Source organism: Leptinotarsa decemlineata, unplaced genomic scaffold (assembly GCF_025532065.1).
Source record: "Leptinotarsa decemlineata unplaced genomic scaffold, Ldec_3_MD MMD2_tig00002974_RagTag_RagTag, whole genome shotgun sequence".
Taxonomy (NCBI): Eukaryota; Metazoa; Arthropoda; class Insecta; order Coleoptera; family Chrysomelidae; genus Leptinotarsa; species Leptinotarsa decemlineata.
Window position 1 is genome coordinate 11,859,753 of NW_027412578.1, and position 17,047 is coordinate 11,876,799.

Genomic DNA, 17,047 nt, shown 5'->3' on the forward strand with positions numbered 1-17,047 from the left:
AACACTTTGGACAAAAGATGACAAACAACCAGTGCCTTGTAGATAGATTTAACATTTTTCAACTGGATGGAATTCCAATCATCTAACCGTCACCAAGAAACATCATCTATCACATACAAACATCATGCACCATGCATTAAATTCCGATCGCAAAGAATTCATTTCTGTCAGCATTATCCTCTCACCCTTTTCAAAAACAAATACCTATAATTTTCGCCGTTGGAAGGGGCGGAACTTTTCCTTTACCCGTCTGAGTAGACGACTTCCGCTCTCCGGAGTCTCTGTGTCGCAAAACTTTATTTACCGCTTTGTATCCTGAGGTGTCTCTTCATCTGCCGTCCATTTATTCTGCGACAACTGAAATATTCATCAAGTCTTGAATATTTCATCGGAATCTGCTGCTTTGTGATTATCTATTTGGGAGTGTATTCGAATGGAAAATAAACTTTTAATCTCGTCTGCAGGCACAGTTGATGTTCGTTTTCAGGTATGCGGTGAAATGAAGGGAATTGGAGAAGATTCATTCGGAGAGTTCGGTGATTGTGGAGTTACTCGATAGCTGAAAGTATATCAATTGATATTGGGAGTTTCAGATTTTGGAAATTGTCATCATCTAATCTCTAACAAATATTCGGTTATATCAGGATGAACTGAAAAAATTACTGAAACATCACAGGGTTTTTTTGTTCTCTCTACCAGTTCGTGTAGTCCCTTCAAAAATTATTTGGGTTATACAACTGTTTCAAAAAAAAAAATTAATTTTCATTTTTTCCAAAAAATACTCATTTATCCATTAATTTTCATCTTGTTTCCTTTTGAATAGCCCCCTTCCCTACAGATCACATAACGAAGTAAATAAATGGATTATGCTAGGTTTCAAAACCAATTCTTCCACATAAACCACAACGAAAATAAATAAACCTTCTAACTATAGTTACACCAGAATGGAAATAGAACTAAAAGGAAATATTTTCATTTTTTTTTCATTGCTTCTCAAACAAACGGTGTGAACTATTGTAGAGAAATCGGGAACATCCAGTAGATTGCTGTGAAGAGATATCTGGTAGGTAAATAACCTTTTGCAAATTTTTTTATTGTGTGCAGGAATATGAATTATATTTCTTCTCCAAAGATTGACGTTATGCACATCTATTCTATATATAACTTTGCTATATGAATTTTCAGGATTTTTGAATATAAGTATTTTATAGTAATTAGTGAGAGCGTGTAATTGGCATCTGTTGTACGTACTCAATCATCCCGCGTCTTTCAGCTTATGGAAAATTCTTTCTCTCCTCCTAATGTGATACATCATTCGAAGACAATAATTCTGAACTTTTTGGATTCGACGTATGTCACTACAATCTATACATGAACCATACACAATGTCATAGTGATTGAAATGGGACAATATCATAGTATCGCTCAACATTTTCTTCACTTCCAAACTCAAATACATTCTCTACTGATATACCAATTTCAACGACGCTTAAGCATTTTGAAGTTTTTCCGTAACATGTGATTTAAAACGTATTTTAGAATCTATGAGTGAACCTAACTTTTTGCAGCTGTCTCTGAAAGTCAGCATATCAGCCCCTAAGATTAACTGCATTTCACTCAAAGCTTTATGTTTCTGAGTATCGCTACCGAATAATACAGCAGAAGATTCATTACAATTTATAGATAAAAGATGATCTTAAGGAAGACTAAGGAGGGTTTCTAAATCACGATTCATTTTTATCTTAGCCTCCCTCATATTTTCCAATTCATATGCACGATAAATTTGCGTGTCATCGGCATACATGTGATGATTGCAATATGTCAGATGATTATGAATATTGGACGTATACAATGTATATAAAAGTGGTCCCAATACACTACCTTGTGGAACCTCTTGGTGAACCACTATGCTATTTGATATTTCGTTCTCTATTTTAACGCACTGAGTTCGATTTGATGAATATGATTCGATAAAAGAATAAGCAGAAGTACTCAAACCAATAAAATGTGAAATTGCGATGAATATTTGATAATTTGACGAGTCAAATGCCCTAGAATAGTCAATCGATATCAAAACACTCAACCTTATTTTCATCCAAGGCATACAAAATATCATCTCTTATAGTTGCTGAAGCTGTTGTAACCAGATCTGAAACTAGACTGATTTGGTGGTAATATTTTATTGATTTCTATATGCTTCCTCATCTGTTTTTCAATTATTTTTCCAATACTTCGGACAAAACAGATAATATACTTATACCCCTCAAATGTGATAATGGGCTCGTTTCATGATATGGAAAATGATACGGATTTGCTTATAGATTGATTGAGTTAGAGGTATATTATACTTATCAAGTCTAATCGGTCCTACGATCTCTTTATATTTGCAGAAAAAATAACAATTCGAAAAGCAAGAATTTAAATTGGACGCGTGTCTGTTGACCAATAAAATTGATCGTGTCTAGAGCGGAGTTTCCAAGTGTATTGGTTTTTAATATCCAATCACAGATCTGATGATCTAATTTGACAGATGCCATTGTTGTTGTTATTGTTGTCAACCCTGTGTGAATACAGCTGTTACAATTATCTAATTGAAGAATTTTTTTCTGTGTAAGGTAGGTCTCGGCGGGTGTTTATTTTGCTGCATATTCCGTGTCATTAGTTTACATTCCAAAAAATATTTTTTCAGGTTATTTCTGGATTGAATTTCACCATTACAACCACAAAAATGGTTGAATATGTCTCATACCTAGTTGTAAAAACATATCATAGATACCAGACTTCAGTGTTCCAAAAAACGAAACTCTTAGAGATCTATGGTTTTCTCCAGTTGGCCGAGCTGAAAAATACGAAGTTATGTGTGGAAACCATTGACGGTAGAAAGAGCACATTGTCCCATACACTACAGAGGGCGCTGGCTGACTGGATGACAATATGGCTAATATACCAGTAACGTTGAATTTCTTATATTTGGTGGGTGGCATGAATGCATAATTGTTTTATTTTATTAGGGTTCATGAGCATTCGAAAATACAGCTCGTTAAATTCTATTTACAATCATATTCAGATATAACTTGTACTATATCAGTTATCAAGGCAACTATTATTGTCCATTTTCATACCTAATTCGTGGATTCGAGCTATCTTACTATTGTATATTTATTTGTTTGCTGACTTCATCTCAAAACTGTATGAATGAATGAATAATTACAGAAAATTTCAATTGATTGTTTATTTTCTCAGGAAAATGGAGCACCTACCCATATCACAATTTAATGGTTTATTCGGCATTGAAAATGTATGACATATCGAATTCCTTCTGCTTGTTTTTGCAACATTGAGTTTCAACTTTTTCTTAGCTGACAGCTCGCGTAAGAACAATTCGTTTTTTCATCGAGTTTAAGTTGTGTGTGTTTTGAAAGTGTTTTAGAGATATATTTGAATATTAATATGGTGCATCCTTGTGCTGATTTTAATTATACGGAAAGGCACAAAGGGAGTTATTTCATATAATGAGTTCAGGTTCCCAAAGGATAAAATGATGAGAAAAAAATGGGTAAAAGTATTGACAAGAAATAACTACAAGTATTCTGAACAGAAAGTATTATCTGAAGAAAGAAAATGAATAATTTTTTTTTAATCGAATGCTTTTCATTTTACTTTATCAAATTTCATCATATGATTGATGGTATTACCTCAGAAACATTTGTTGGATCAGTTCGAATACAATCAATTCTGTTTAAACTTGACCTCATTCAGCCTTTCTCTCAAGTTTTGGAAGATTCAACAGATTTCCCAAGCGAGCCTATAAAGCTTGAAATCAGTAGCAATATTAGAAAGAGGTATGTATGTAGGAATCGTTTTTTTCATAATAAATTGCAGTTGTACAGATTGAGGATTGTAGAATGAACTGAATATTGTTTGCTACATTTTTTGATTTTCATAGCTCTATATTATTAAATAATACATAAGATTATAGTTTAGGTGAATATTTTGTGATCTTTCGAATTTGTGTACTGATTTTAGATATAGAACATAGTTCCAAACATGATTTTTCGTATAAATTTTATTTCATGTGTAGAATTTTTCATTAATTGAAACGTAAACGGGTTCATATACACTTCCAAAAATAAAATGATAATTATAGGCTCCGTAAATTTTACGATATGGTAATGTTGATTATTTCCATTGTTCCTATTGGTCAATCGAACAAGAAGCGGGAATAGGGTCGTGACGTCACCACCCTACCAAATACGATTTATAATAATTGATTACGGAAAAACTACGGTACAATTTGAAATTTCTATGAAGTGAACTATAAACCAAAAATCACAAAGCAAGCCCATTCTGTGGATCGGAAAGTTTTTGGTAGTGGTAACACGGAAGCATGTTTCCTACATTATGAAAAATAATGATGTGTAATGCATTCATTGAATATATGTGTTGAATGTGGACAACAGAAATAATTTCGTTGGTCAATTGAAATCCACGATGAAGTGCACACATTGTGGACACCTATTTGTAACCTTCGATCCTTTCTGGGATTTGTAACTCCCCATACCAGAAAGAACTAACCGATTGAGTTTATCACAGTGCTTGGATTTCTTCACAAGAGAGGAAACTTTGGATGGACATGAAAAACCGACGTGTTCGAGTTGCAAAGAAAGAAAAAAATGCACAAAGTCTCTATCGATTCATAAGTTTTCCCATATCTTAGTAATTCATTTTGAAAGATTTTCTCTAACAGAATGATTTAGAGGCAAGTTAAATATTGCCATCAAATTTTCTCTAGATGGATTAGATATGAACAATTATGCAGCAGATAATGTGACTCCTTGTCGCTATAATCTATATGCACTTTCGAATCTCAGTGTGTCTACCTACAGCGGACATTATACAGCATTCTGCAGACATCCTTATAATGGCACGTGGCACGAATACAATGATTCACAAGTGTCACCAATTTCACCAAAATCGCTTGTGAGTGGAGATGCATACATCTTTTTTTATGAAAAAGTGGAAACGAGTTCGCACCTTTGAGCGTTTTGTAAAGTTATTTTTGAACTGTTCATTTCAATGTTATGTATCATCTAGTTAAATGTTTATAATACAGGGAAATATCCGTAAGCCATATCCGTAAGCCTTTGATTTCATTTTGCGCAAAATTGTCAAAACTTCTTCCTCTGTAGTGAGAGATCAAGTATCGTAGTAACAGAATCCTTTCATTGTCAGAATAGTATTCACGGATATTACAAGGAGGTATTCGATTATCTTGGGACAATCTCCCAAATCATCGCTAGACGCCATTCTTTCCTAAGTCTCTTTGACCTTGGGAACAGAAAAAAGTCGCAGGAGGCCCAATCTGAGGAAAACGGTGGCTGAAGCATGATAACAGTATTTTTTTTTGTCCTGTGAGCAGGTGCATTATCCTGATGCAGAAGCCATTAATTCATTTCCCACGATGCCAGCCGGATTCTTCGTATTGCTTCCCGAAAGCCGCATTTAATTTCATTATAAAACTCCTCATTGACGTGCAACCATTTGTCAAGAACACCTGATGTACTACTTCATGGTGAAGGAAGAAAACAGTGAGCATTTGATCGAACTTGGTGTGATTTTTTGGTCTTGACTATCCGGGGCTTTGCTGTCAGACGCTTCTTGTCCTAAATTTTCGAAAAAAACAAATGGCATGAGCCAAAACAATATGCCAACATCCCCAGTAACTTCTCCAATAGTGATTCGACGATTCCCCATAACATTTTCATCGGTTGTAGATGTGCTGCTTCGCCATTGTGAGGAGCGTGTACCACTTTTGAACATTTTTCTGACTCAGAGTACAATCATAGTATGCCACCGTCAACAGATGACTGTAGATTATAGAAAAAAGTATCCGTTCTGTGCCTGAATTATAAGAAAATAAAATTTTTTGTTCCGTGGACGCTTTGATTTCAACGATCTACTCAATGGTAGCTTTGTAACAATATCATGTACAATTTCACACTGATGTACTTACTAATATCCAAAAAGGCACAGGTACAAACAATGAAATATTGTTTCTCTTGGGATGAACATAACATCAAAACAATGATACTGATATCCGGTTTTGTCGGAATGCTGCGGTTTGTATTCCGCTTATGTGTAAAATGAAATGATCACATAGCCATCATTTGAAGTTATGGATTGATGGCATCATCGAAATTCGATAGAAGTAATACATGTTAACGATATGGAATAATTCAAAAAGTTTCCGGGATGCAAATGAAATGATTCGAATGATCAGCATTTTCCTTCATTAATATTCATTGTTGAATAACTGTTATCAATATTTGACGGCCACTGGTAATGAGTAATTATTTCTATTACAATTTTGAAATACCCGTTGCTTGAAAATCGTTAAATGATAATAATAATAATACAGCCTGAGCTCAATGAACTGCGCAACCCGATAACCCCGGATGACGTTCGAAGGGCCCTTGTTGGTTCCAAGAACTTTGCTGCTCCAGGTCCAGATGGGCTGAATACTCATTGGTGGAAAAAACTACCAAGTAACCACCGCCATCTGGCCAGAGTTTTCAATTCATGGCTGGACGGAGAGCAGCCGATTCCGGATTGGTTTGTCGAGGGGCGGACCGTTCTCATCCCCAAAAGCGGAGATTTATCGATTCCTAAGAATTACAGACCGATCACATGCTTGAATTCGTGTTAAAAGTAGTTTACAAGCATCATATACACATGAATACTCACCGCAGTTGACCGAGTGTTCGAACGAATATATGAGCAGAGAGGGTCGGAGAGAGGAGTCGCTGGATGTAGAGAGAACCTGCTCATCGATAGATGTGTAACGCAGGACTCGATACAATATAAGCGTAACCTCTCTATGGCCTGGATCGATTACCGTAAGGCATTTAATACAATTTCGCATGAGCTCATCTTCCATTTGCTCAGATGCCTTGCGGTACCCGATAACATAGTGAGATGCATTGAACAACTGATACCACTTTGGCGAACTCTCTTCACCATAATATCTGGTCAAGCAAGAGTCCAAACAGGGTGGGTCACTTTTAGAAGGAGTGTATTTCAGGGTGGATCCCTCAGTCCCCTTCTCTTCTGCATCTCACTATTGCCATTATCCGTTGCGCTCAGAAACACTCGAAGGTATAACTATGGCACCCTCGGAAACCGGAGACACAAGGTCACCCATTTGTTTTATATAGATGATCTTGAACTTTATGCCTCTGGAGAGAAGTATCTCCATCAGTCCTAGAGGGTGGTGGAAGAGTACACGCATGCTATCGGTATGAAATTCGGGACAGACAATGTGCAATGGTCCATCTCAAAAGAGGACGATGCGGGGACTACAGAGAGGATGTGCAGCTCGAAGATGGAAGCATATTACACTAACTGGATGCCGGAGAGACGTATACTTACCTCGGGGTGGAACAAGGCTACTCACAAGAGGTAACAGCAGTGAAAAACTCTCTCCACGGCAAGTATCAGCAAACTTCGACAGATCTGGTCATCGTAACTGTCGGGGAAGAACAAAGTTGCTGCAACAAATATACTTGGCGTTCCAATCTTACTCTACCCATTTGGAGTAGTGAAGTGGACTCGGGAGGAACTGTATCAACTCGACTTGAAGACCCGAAAAATGATGCATCTCTATAGGAGCTTGCATCCCAAATCGTCCGTTCCACGGTTGTACTTTCCCCGACAACAGGAAAGCCGTGGACTTTTGAGTGTGGAGTGTCTACATGACGACTTTACAGCCTGTAAAGTCGTCAGGAGTTCGGATCCCCTTCTCTGCATGGTCCGTGACCATCGGAGAGCAGGAATTGGAGCATTCATCTTCAGGGCAGCTGCCCGAGCAGCTGATAAACTCGGTATAGTTCTCGACACTGAACGAGGTGACCACAACTCTGTCACCGAGTTGGAACCTGTTCAGCAAAAAGCTCAGATGAAAGCCGCAGAGATCATCTTACTTCTACGGAAACACAAGGATCTTCTTCAATAACATTGGAGACCTTGGCTCATCAAAGCGCCTGATCTTCGCTTTTCTCAGGTCGAGTGGGCTGAAGTCGGAAACTGAGGGGTTCATCATGGCTTGCCAGGATGGTGTCTTCAACACCTTAGTCTACCGCAGTCGCGTGATGGGTATAGAGGTTCCTGACACAAGGTGCAGGGCCTTCCGCGAGGCGCCCGAGACCCTAATGCACTTGCTATCAGCATGTCCAGTATATGCGATCTCGCCCTATATCCATCGACATAACGCGACCCTAAGAGTGCTATATCACCATCTACGACACTCTTACGATATTGACGAGACACCGGTGTGCCGTATGCTCTGGGGGATATTGAATCTGTTGTAGGGAACAAGAAGTGCCGAATTTATTGGAACCATTCGTTCCCCACCCTCAGGCTCATACAAGCTAATAAGCCTGATGTGGTCCTTCTCGACCACCAGAGCAAAACGATATTTGTCGTGGAGTTTTCAGCTCCTGGCGAGACGAATATCGTCAGAAGAGAGAAGGAAAAACGGATAAAATATCGAGATTTTCTCTTCGAACTCCGCAGACTCTATCCAGATCACTTCGTCAGGATGGTTGTTCTGATTATTGGAGTCCTTGGTGGAATAATGTCCTCTCTACTCTCGAATCTTAAGATCATACCGGCTTGCCGCACGTAGACAGAAATCTTAGCCGCACAGATGCAGAAGGCTGTCATTTTTGGTTCACTGCGCTTGCTTAGGGCACATGATTCTCGGACCCAATGATCACCTACCCTACGGCGAGGGGAGTGGTCATTGGTTGATAATGCTGGCGCGCCCTCCCGAATGTATCGAGACTTCGAGGGATAGGGCCTGACCAGCGCACACTACGGGAAAAAACATAATAATAATGATAGATTTCATTGCTCCATTGTTCAGCCCTATACAGTACAGGGCTATTGAGAATTTCCCATGTATGTTCCATGGTATATTTATCCAGTATTCTCTTTCCAATCTGGTTCGATACCAAAGATTTGAGTCCACATGTCTTGCAAATTCCATAACGATTGATAATAATATCCATGAACAACAGTCAGTTGAATGATCCATTTGTTACACAGTGTCTCTATTCTTCAGTGTCGTCTTACTTACTCGTTGCTATTTCACTATGGCAAGTGTCTGCTCGAACTCTGACAAATCTTTCCACCTGAACTGTCGGAAAAGAACGAATTTGTTCGTATGAATATCTTTGCCATTATGATTCTACTCTACTCGGTTGGAACAGTGAAGTGGGCTCAGGAGGAATTGTATCAACTCGACGTAGAGACCTTCAAAGTGTTTGTTATCCCAAATTATCCGCTCTCTCGACAATGGCAAGGCCATGGAATTCTGAGTTTGGAGTATCTACATGTCAGAATGCTACTAGGTGAAGCCTGTAAAGACATCAGTCGCCTGGCTATGACAATAAGAGAACAGGAATAGGAGCTTTCATCTCGAAGGCAGTTACTAGAGAGACTAATGAATTTCATCGAGTTTTCGACACGAGGTGATCAAAACTCCTTTCACAAGGATGAGCGTATGCATGAGGTCCTCATTTACAAGACTGAGGACCATGGCGGATCAAAGTATCTACTATTATTTTTCTGATTGATTCGGCCGTTACTTGATGAAGATTCATAGTAATTTCATAAACTACAACTCACGATTTGTACTCCACAAACTTTATTTGGAAAATATATCACATGTTTGGCTAACACAGTTGCTTCTTCAACAGTGATTTCAATTATATTTACTGTTGAAGAAGCTACTGTGTCAGCCAAACATGCCATGATATATTTTTCAAATAAAATTTGTGGAGATCAAATAATGAGGTTTAGTTTTGGAAAATATCTACTATTTCTCGACAGCCCCACATAGCTCAATATAGCAATCAGGCGTTCATGGTTCAGAGTGGTGAAGGCTCTACTCCAGAGATATATATATATATATATATATATATATATATATATATATATATATATATATATATATATATATATATATGTATATTAGTTTCAGAGATTCCCTTGTTGCATCACCTGCAGTGAAGGTATTCGCTGTATAGCCCTATACTGTACAGGGCTATTGAGATTTTTTCGTGTATGTTTCATGGTATTTTTATTCAGTATTCTCTTTCCAATCTGGTTTTATACCGAAGACTTTGGTAACCCTTCATCTGGTTCAGTGCCTATATATGGAATTGGTGATCTATGTCTCATCAGCTTTTTCCTTGCCTGCGACTCTCAGTGTCCTGGCATCTGATCTGCTAGGTTTTCAATTCCTGACAGCAATTCCAGATCAGTCAGCACAGGAAACTCCAGCTCTCCAAATTTCTCTTTCTGATATGGTTCTATACCAATGACTCTGGTTCCATCTGGTTCAGTGCCTATATATGGCATTGATGATCCATGTCTCATCAGTTTTTTTGTTGCCTACGATGCCTGAGTGGCCTGGTATCTAGTATAATCTATATATTCGTGTTCGCTAGTTTTTTCAAGTCTCAACAGCATTTCCAAATCAGTCAGCATAGAAAATTTCAGCTTTCCAGTTTTCTCTTTCCAATCTGGTACCATACCGAACCCTTATCTGGTTCAGTGCCTATATATGGATTTGACGAACCATGCCTCATCAAGTTTTTCGTTGCCTGCGATGTCTGAGTGTCCTTACACCTGGTATATAGTCAATTTATTTCTGCCCACAATTTTTTTTATTTTCATCTGAATTTCCAGATCAGTCAGCACATAAAATCCCAACTTTTCAGGTTTCGCTTTTCAATCTGGTGCCATACCGAATACATTGGTGTCTCATCAGATCTTTCTGGTTCAGTGCCTATATTATGTACCTGCCGATCATGTTCTCAATGGACTGATTTTTCTCCAGGTAGTTTCTCATTACTAGATGTAAAAAATAAAAATTCAAGAATGTTCCCAAAGTAGCTTCAGAAGTGATTTTCATTGCCCCCGTTACACCCTGTTCAGTTTGTTTACAGCGAGCGGTCATTTGTTTCATCTCTGGCCACCACTTCGAAGATGCATATGTTATTATGGGTTCAACCACCATGATGTAGTGCCAATAAATAGTTTTTTGCCAATTCCTTCATTATTATTGATCATACCTATAGACAATATTTTTGATATTCAGTTGAATCAACCATTAATTTGTTAGATAGTTTTTTTATTCTTTGGAGTCGTCTCTCTTATTCATTGCTATTTTATTCATTTATCATTTTTTTAAACTAGGTACTATTTTTCTCTACACTAATTCGTTAATATCATTTTTAGATTCTTGTCATGTTTTATTGGACGCAGTCGCCTGGAATCTTCCTAAATGTCTTGCCTACTGAGTATCTCACATTCACAAAAAACATGAAGAGCTGTTTCTATTTCTATGCATTATCTGTAGTCCATTTCCAATTCATTGAGATAGTTGTTCAGTTCTTATTACAGGAGGTTTCTTTTTTACCGCATATTTTCTCAAGTATATACATTAATTCCAGTTTCTTCGACTAATTTTCTGATCTGGTTCCATACAAATGATTTTGTATTCCTCATTTGGATTCGTGCCCCCATATGAATTTGCTGATCTGTGTAAGACACAACCAACATGTCTTCTTGTGATTGCTGAGTATCTTGAAAATTATTCCCGTTCTGACTACTCTGTTTTTTAATTCTTCAAAGCATTCACGAATGGGTCACTCTTGAATTGATTTAATTCAACGTTAAATAAACTTGATGATAGTTTCTATATGATGTTTTGTACCAAAGGAATGATCAAGTAAATAAATATCTTCAGAATTTTGGAATGATAATTGAACAACACTTCCAATGGGATAAGGCACGAAACTCTTCCATTTTATATTCGAAATTTTGTTCCGTCCTAAATTAAGGGATGATGTAATTGATTGAAATATATCTCCTTTGATATTATATTCTTTATAAAACAACAAATGATTCCGAAGCAAGTTACAGCCTAGTTTTTCTTTTATCCACAAGTTTGAAGTATGAAACACAAAAATAAACACCAACTTCCTGGTTTGCAACATTTCCTGAATCGAATCGAAAGCGATTCTCAAATCAGCGGTTGTCAGTTATTTAAAATGCGAAAGCTTGTCAAATTGCTTTTCTCGGGAGTGAAAGGTAATTGAAAAAATCCGATAAAAAGTATTTTTAATGAATACTGGGCGCTGCGAAGCATGAAAATATGAATGAATCAATAAGGAATATAAGCTTGCTACCCTCCTGTCACTTATTCTTCGATAACTTTTTCTACCCTTTGTTTTCAACCCTCCGCAAATGAGTTTCCGTTGAATATTGTCGAAAAAACTTGGGAAAGGGTCTCCAACTTAGTTCAGCTGTTGAAAAATGGTCTGAATGGCAAATTTACAACAAGAGATGGAACAAAAATCAATATCTGCGTTGGGAGCTTGAAAATAATTTTTGGTGAAAATATTTTGAATATTTTGTCATCATCAGTTTTATAGATGGGGTATGGTGGGTATGAAAGAATATTATTTTGTGGAGCCCTACTCCGTTAACTTCATCATAGCAGAACTGAGTCGCCTTCCAGCTACAGACCAATTTCTATACTACCTGTTCTGTCAAAAATTGTCGAGAAAATTATGAACAGGATAATGACAGAATTTCTCAAAAAATTTAATATTCTAAGTAACCGCCAATATGGATTTCAATGTTCTAAGAACACAGGACGCCATTTTTACTTTCTTAGAATCTCTTTATATTAATTTAAATGAACGAGAGGCTGCGGCGGCGATATTCTGTGATTTATCAAAGGCATTCGACTGCGTAAATCATGGAATACTGCTCCGCAAACTTGAAGTTTATGGGTTTCGAGGCTCGGTACTGTCCTGGCTCAGGTCGTACTTATCGGAGCGTGGCCAAATTGTATCATTTAATGGTATCAAGTCTGGAAAGCAAGTAATTAAGAGTGGAGTTCCTCAAGATACCCTACATTTTGTTTTATGAGAGAGAGGACATTGGCAGATCAAGATCTTCAGATGATGTGGTGCTGCAGGTTTTTTCCGGGTTTTCCTGCAGCTGAAAAAGCAAGTGCGCCACTGGAATCAATGCAGTCGCTCCGGAGCGCCAATCAGTATTTGTTGTTGTTTTATAATTTCATGGTATGTATTTTGGGAATTTACAATATATGGACATTTTCTACTACATATATTTCTGTGGTCACCAATATTCGGAAAAAATCCTAATGAAAATATTGCGAGTCACTTTAAAATGGTGAAAGAACACCGACAATCCTTCCTTTCCGAAATTTCAACAATTCAATTCTGGAGAGAAATATAAAAAGTTATATAAATCCAGTGGAATTGACTCCTCGTGGTAGAATTTTCCGTGGAGGGAAGCTACGAAATTTCACACCGACCAAAATTTATAGTTTTATCGATTTCCATTCAGCATTCTCCTTTTATGTTTGCTGTAAGTAATAACACCACCTGCACTTGATAGCGTTCTGATATTAACTTTGTGATCAGAACATAACTCAAATGTAGAAATATTAATTTGCTCAGCTTGCTTGGAATATACTGGGCTATAAATACAGATTAGTATTGCTCGTTTTCATTCGAGTACACGGTAAGAAAGAGATTTATATTCAATTATGCTCAGAGGCGTAACGGAATGATGAAGTTCCACGATCTGGAATTAAGAAACTATTAAATACAAAGATAGTTTCGATGATTAAAAATGTTATCGTCAGTAAATACAATACAGCAAGATTTGCTTCCACGAAAGAGTAAACAATATTTTCCTCGTGAATTTATTTATTTATTTATTCATACACTGTTTTACTGGTTACACCCAACTACAGTTCAATACAATTACAATGAGTTATAAGATAAAAACCATACATATAGCATTAGCTGAAGTAAAAAGACCTAATCTCAGAGATGGAACAGTTAAAAATGTCGAGCTGACAACTTGCAGAATTACATTTGACACACATATTATGCTGAAGTGAACGTTTCAGAATATTTGTACGTGGTGTTGGCAGATAAAAAGGATTAACCACTCTAGAGAAATGCAGGATATTCATAACTATTCATAGCATGTCTAGCTAACAATGCATCATGGGGAAATCCAATTGGTGGATAAAGAAGTTTAAGGAAATGACGTTGTACTGATTCAACTTTCTCCCCCCCCCATGCCCCTTCCAGGGTTGAGTGCCCTGAAGTAGGAGCTTCCCCCCCCCCAGCTATTTAGAGAGGAGAACCTTCTACCCCACTCTTATACCTTCTACCTTCTACCCCGCTCTCCGAGCGGTCCTCAACTTACTGATGGGCACTTCAGCAAGATTGACATCTGTCCTCTTTTGGTCGAAAGTCAGCCTTTAGGTGCTATTCTTCCGCGATCGGTGAAAAGTGTTTTGTCTGTCTATTCCTAACTGAATTTTTGCGTGGGGGCCCCCAAAAACTAATCTGCGGCTATTGTTATTAACGTCGGGCGTTCCTCGGTGAATCTAACGATAATTGGATCGCAGTCGAGTTGTTCTGCGGTGAACTTGCTGAAAGAGAATCTGATTAGTATGCTTACCGGAGTCGCCTGACGGCGACTCGTGGGGGCGGTCGTTTTAACTTTCTCTGTATACAACTGATTAGATGGATTCCAGATTATTGATGCATATTCTAATTTTGATCTGACGAAAGCATAGTATAAGATTTTCGATGCAGTTGGATCCGAGAAATCTATGGAGATTCGTGCAATACATCCATATATTCAGTTTGCAGCAGACATAATGGCTTCAATGTGTGGTACCAAGGAAAGTTTTGTGTCGAAGGTGAATGTGTGAGCCCGTTAAAGTGGAATACCGTTTATTAAATATCAACATGAAAATAGACGATTTTTTAGTGTGTACGTCATTACATTGCATTTACTCGCGTTCAAAGTAATATTATTGCAAACACATCATTGCTCAACACGTTTCAGATTGAGGGAGAGTTGAAGACAGTCCTTGATCTCACAATATAATTTCAGATCATCCGCGTATATCAAACAGTTGATGTCAATTACCTCAACTATGTCGTTCATGAAGGCATTAAAGAGAAGTGGACATAGGTTGCTTCCTTGTGGAACATCCGAAATAGCTGCATATCCCACGGACTTGAAGCCATTGAATATGACATACAGACGCCTGTCAGTGAAGTTTGATATAAAAAGTTGGATCAGGGTTAAAGAAAAACCGTTCCTGTACAATTCCGTGATCAAGTCTGCCTTAGAGAAGTCCGTATATATGACATCAGTTTGGCATCTCCTATCAATGGTTTCAGAGATATATTGGGTAACATTGAAAAGGTTGCTGATTGTCGAGCGACCTTTCATCAAACCATGTTGAAGTGGTGTAATTTGATTGCTCAATGAGGAAATAACCTGCTAGAGATGAGGATTTCAAACACTTTGTATATTATTGATATGGGACTTCAATTACCGAAATCAAACTTGTCCCCTTTTTTACAAATTGGCCGAACTTCAAATAATTTCCATAGATCTGGAATGGTACTAGTTTTGATGCAGAGGGATATATTTTGAAGAGGAAATGATTTTTTAGGAAAGAAAGCTTCTGTTTTTCCACTTTTTCATCTTCATACAAACAATGTGGGAGTCTTCTGAAGAAAGAAAGGAAGCAATTGATGTCGAAATAAATTTTTGACAAAGATGCGTAGATCTTGCTGAGTAATTTTCAGACACAAATCTGATGTTTAAAAATTCGACCATCAGAAAAAACTCATTAAATGAACATGTGATAGATGTATCGATTTTCCAGCATTCCAAAAGATTGAAACAAGCGCTTGGCGAAACACGTGTCGCGATTTTTGGAAAAACCTATAAAATGTAAATCATACAAAATATTGCATTAATTAGTTTAAATATGGATTTTCATCAAGTTCATAATGCAGTTACTGTTTCTTTTTTATGAAAATGTTTTTGCAATTTCGAAAATCATTGCCATGCTGATGTGTTTCCACCAATTCACTGTTTCAATATATGAACATATTTTTTCTAATTTCCAAGCGTACATAGTTGTGAAATAATTCAAAAACAAATTTTTCTCGAATATAATAGAACAGGGGAATCAGCTACGGCATTCATGTGAATGAATTCAACAACTCTCGATGATATTTACTCGTTTTGAACGAACAAGCGTTGAAACAAATTATGTTATATGCAAATACAATAATTGCATTCTAGGATTGGTATGTTTTTTAGTGATTGCAAATGGTAAAATTGATACATTTGTATAAAATCCAATTCATTTTATGTCACTACATATTACTTGTATATATAGATGAAAAATAATATTTTATTCAAGTCTCTCAGGTTTCATCAAAAAGCTGTAGTGCTGTGTAGCTGTGTTACTGATATACAGATATACAGGGTGTCCAATTGATGTGACAGACCAAACTTATGTATTTTTAAACAGGATACTCCCGATATTTCAACTCGATTGGATTCCTTGGGCATAGTGCTCCTCTGAAATTAAGAGTAATGCAGGGTAGTTCAGAAGTATAGGGTAGTTCAGAAGTATAGGGTAGTTCAGAAGTATAGGGTATTGCAAAAGTTGAATGTATGTCAAAAAATGGATTAAATCAACACAAAATATCAACCGCCCTATACAACGAATTGAGGAAATCTACCAATAAAATATGTTTGAGGGGGGTGTAGTATCATTTCATCTTCATGAGTTCAGTGAACGGCACTTTTTCTATACAGGGGTAAACTGGGATCACTATTTTCTCAGTCTATATAGGGCCATCTCATGATAGTCTATGAGCTTTCAGAAAGTGTAGGGATTGACTACTATATTTCCATCGGAAATGTATCCAAATATTGAGGAAAGTATCTATCTACCGTTCCTCTTCGAACTCCAATCCAACAATGGGATAAAATAAATCGGGGGAAATTAGGTCTGGGGATATGACTGCTCCTGCAGAAATGTATCAGTTGCGATTTTGAATAGTTCACACAACGGTTGATGATTTCCATTGTCTTTTTTCCACGT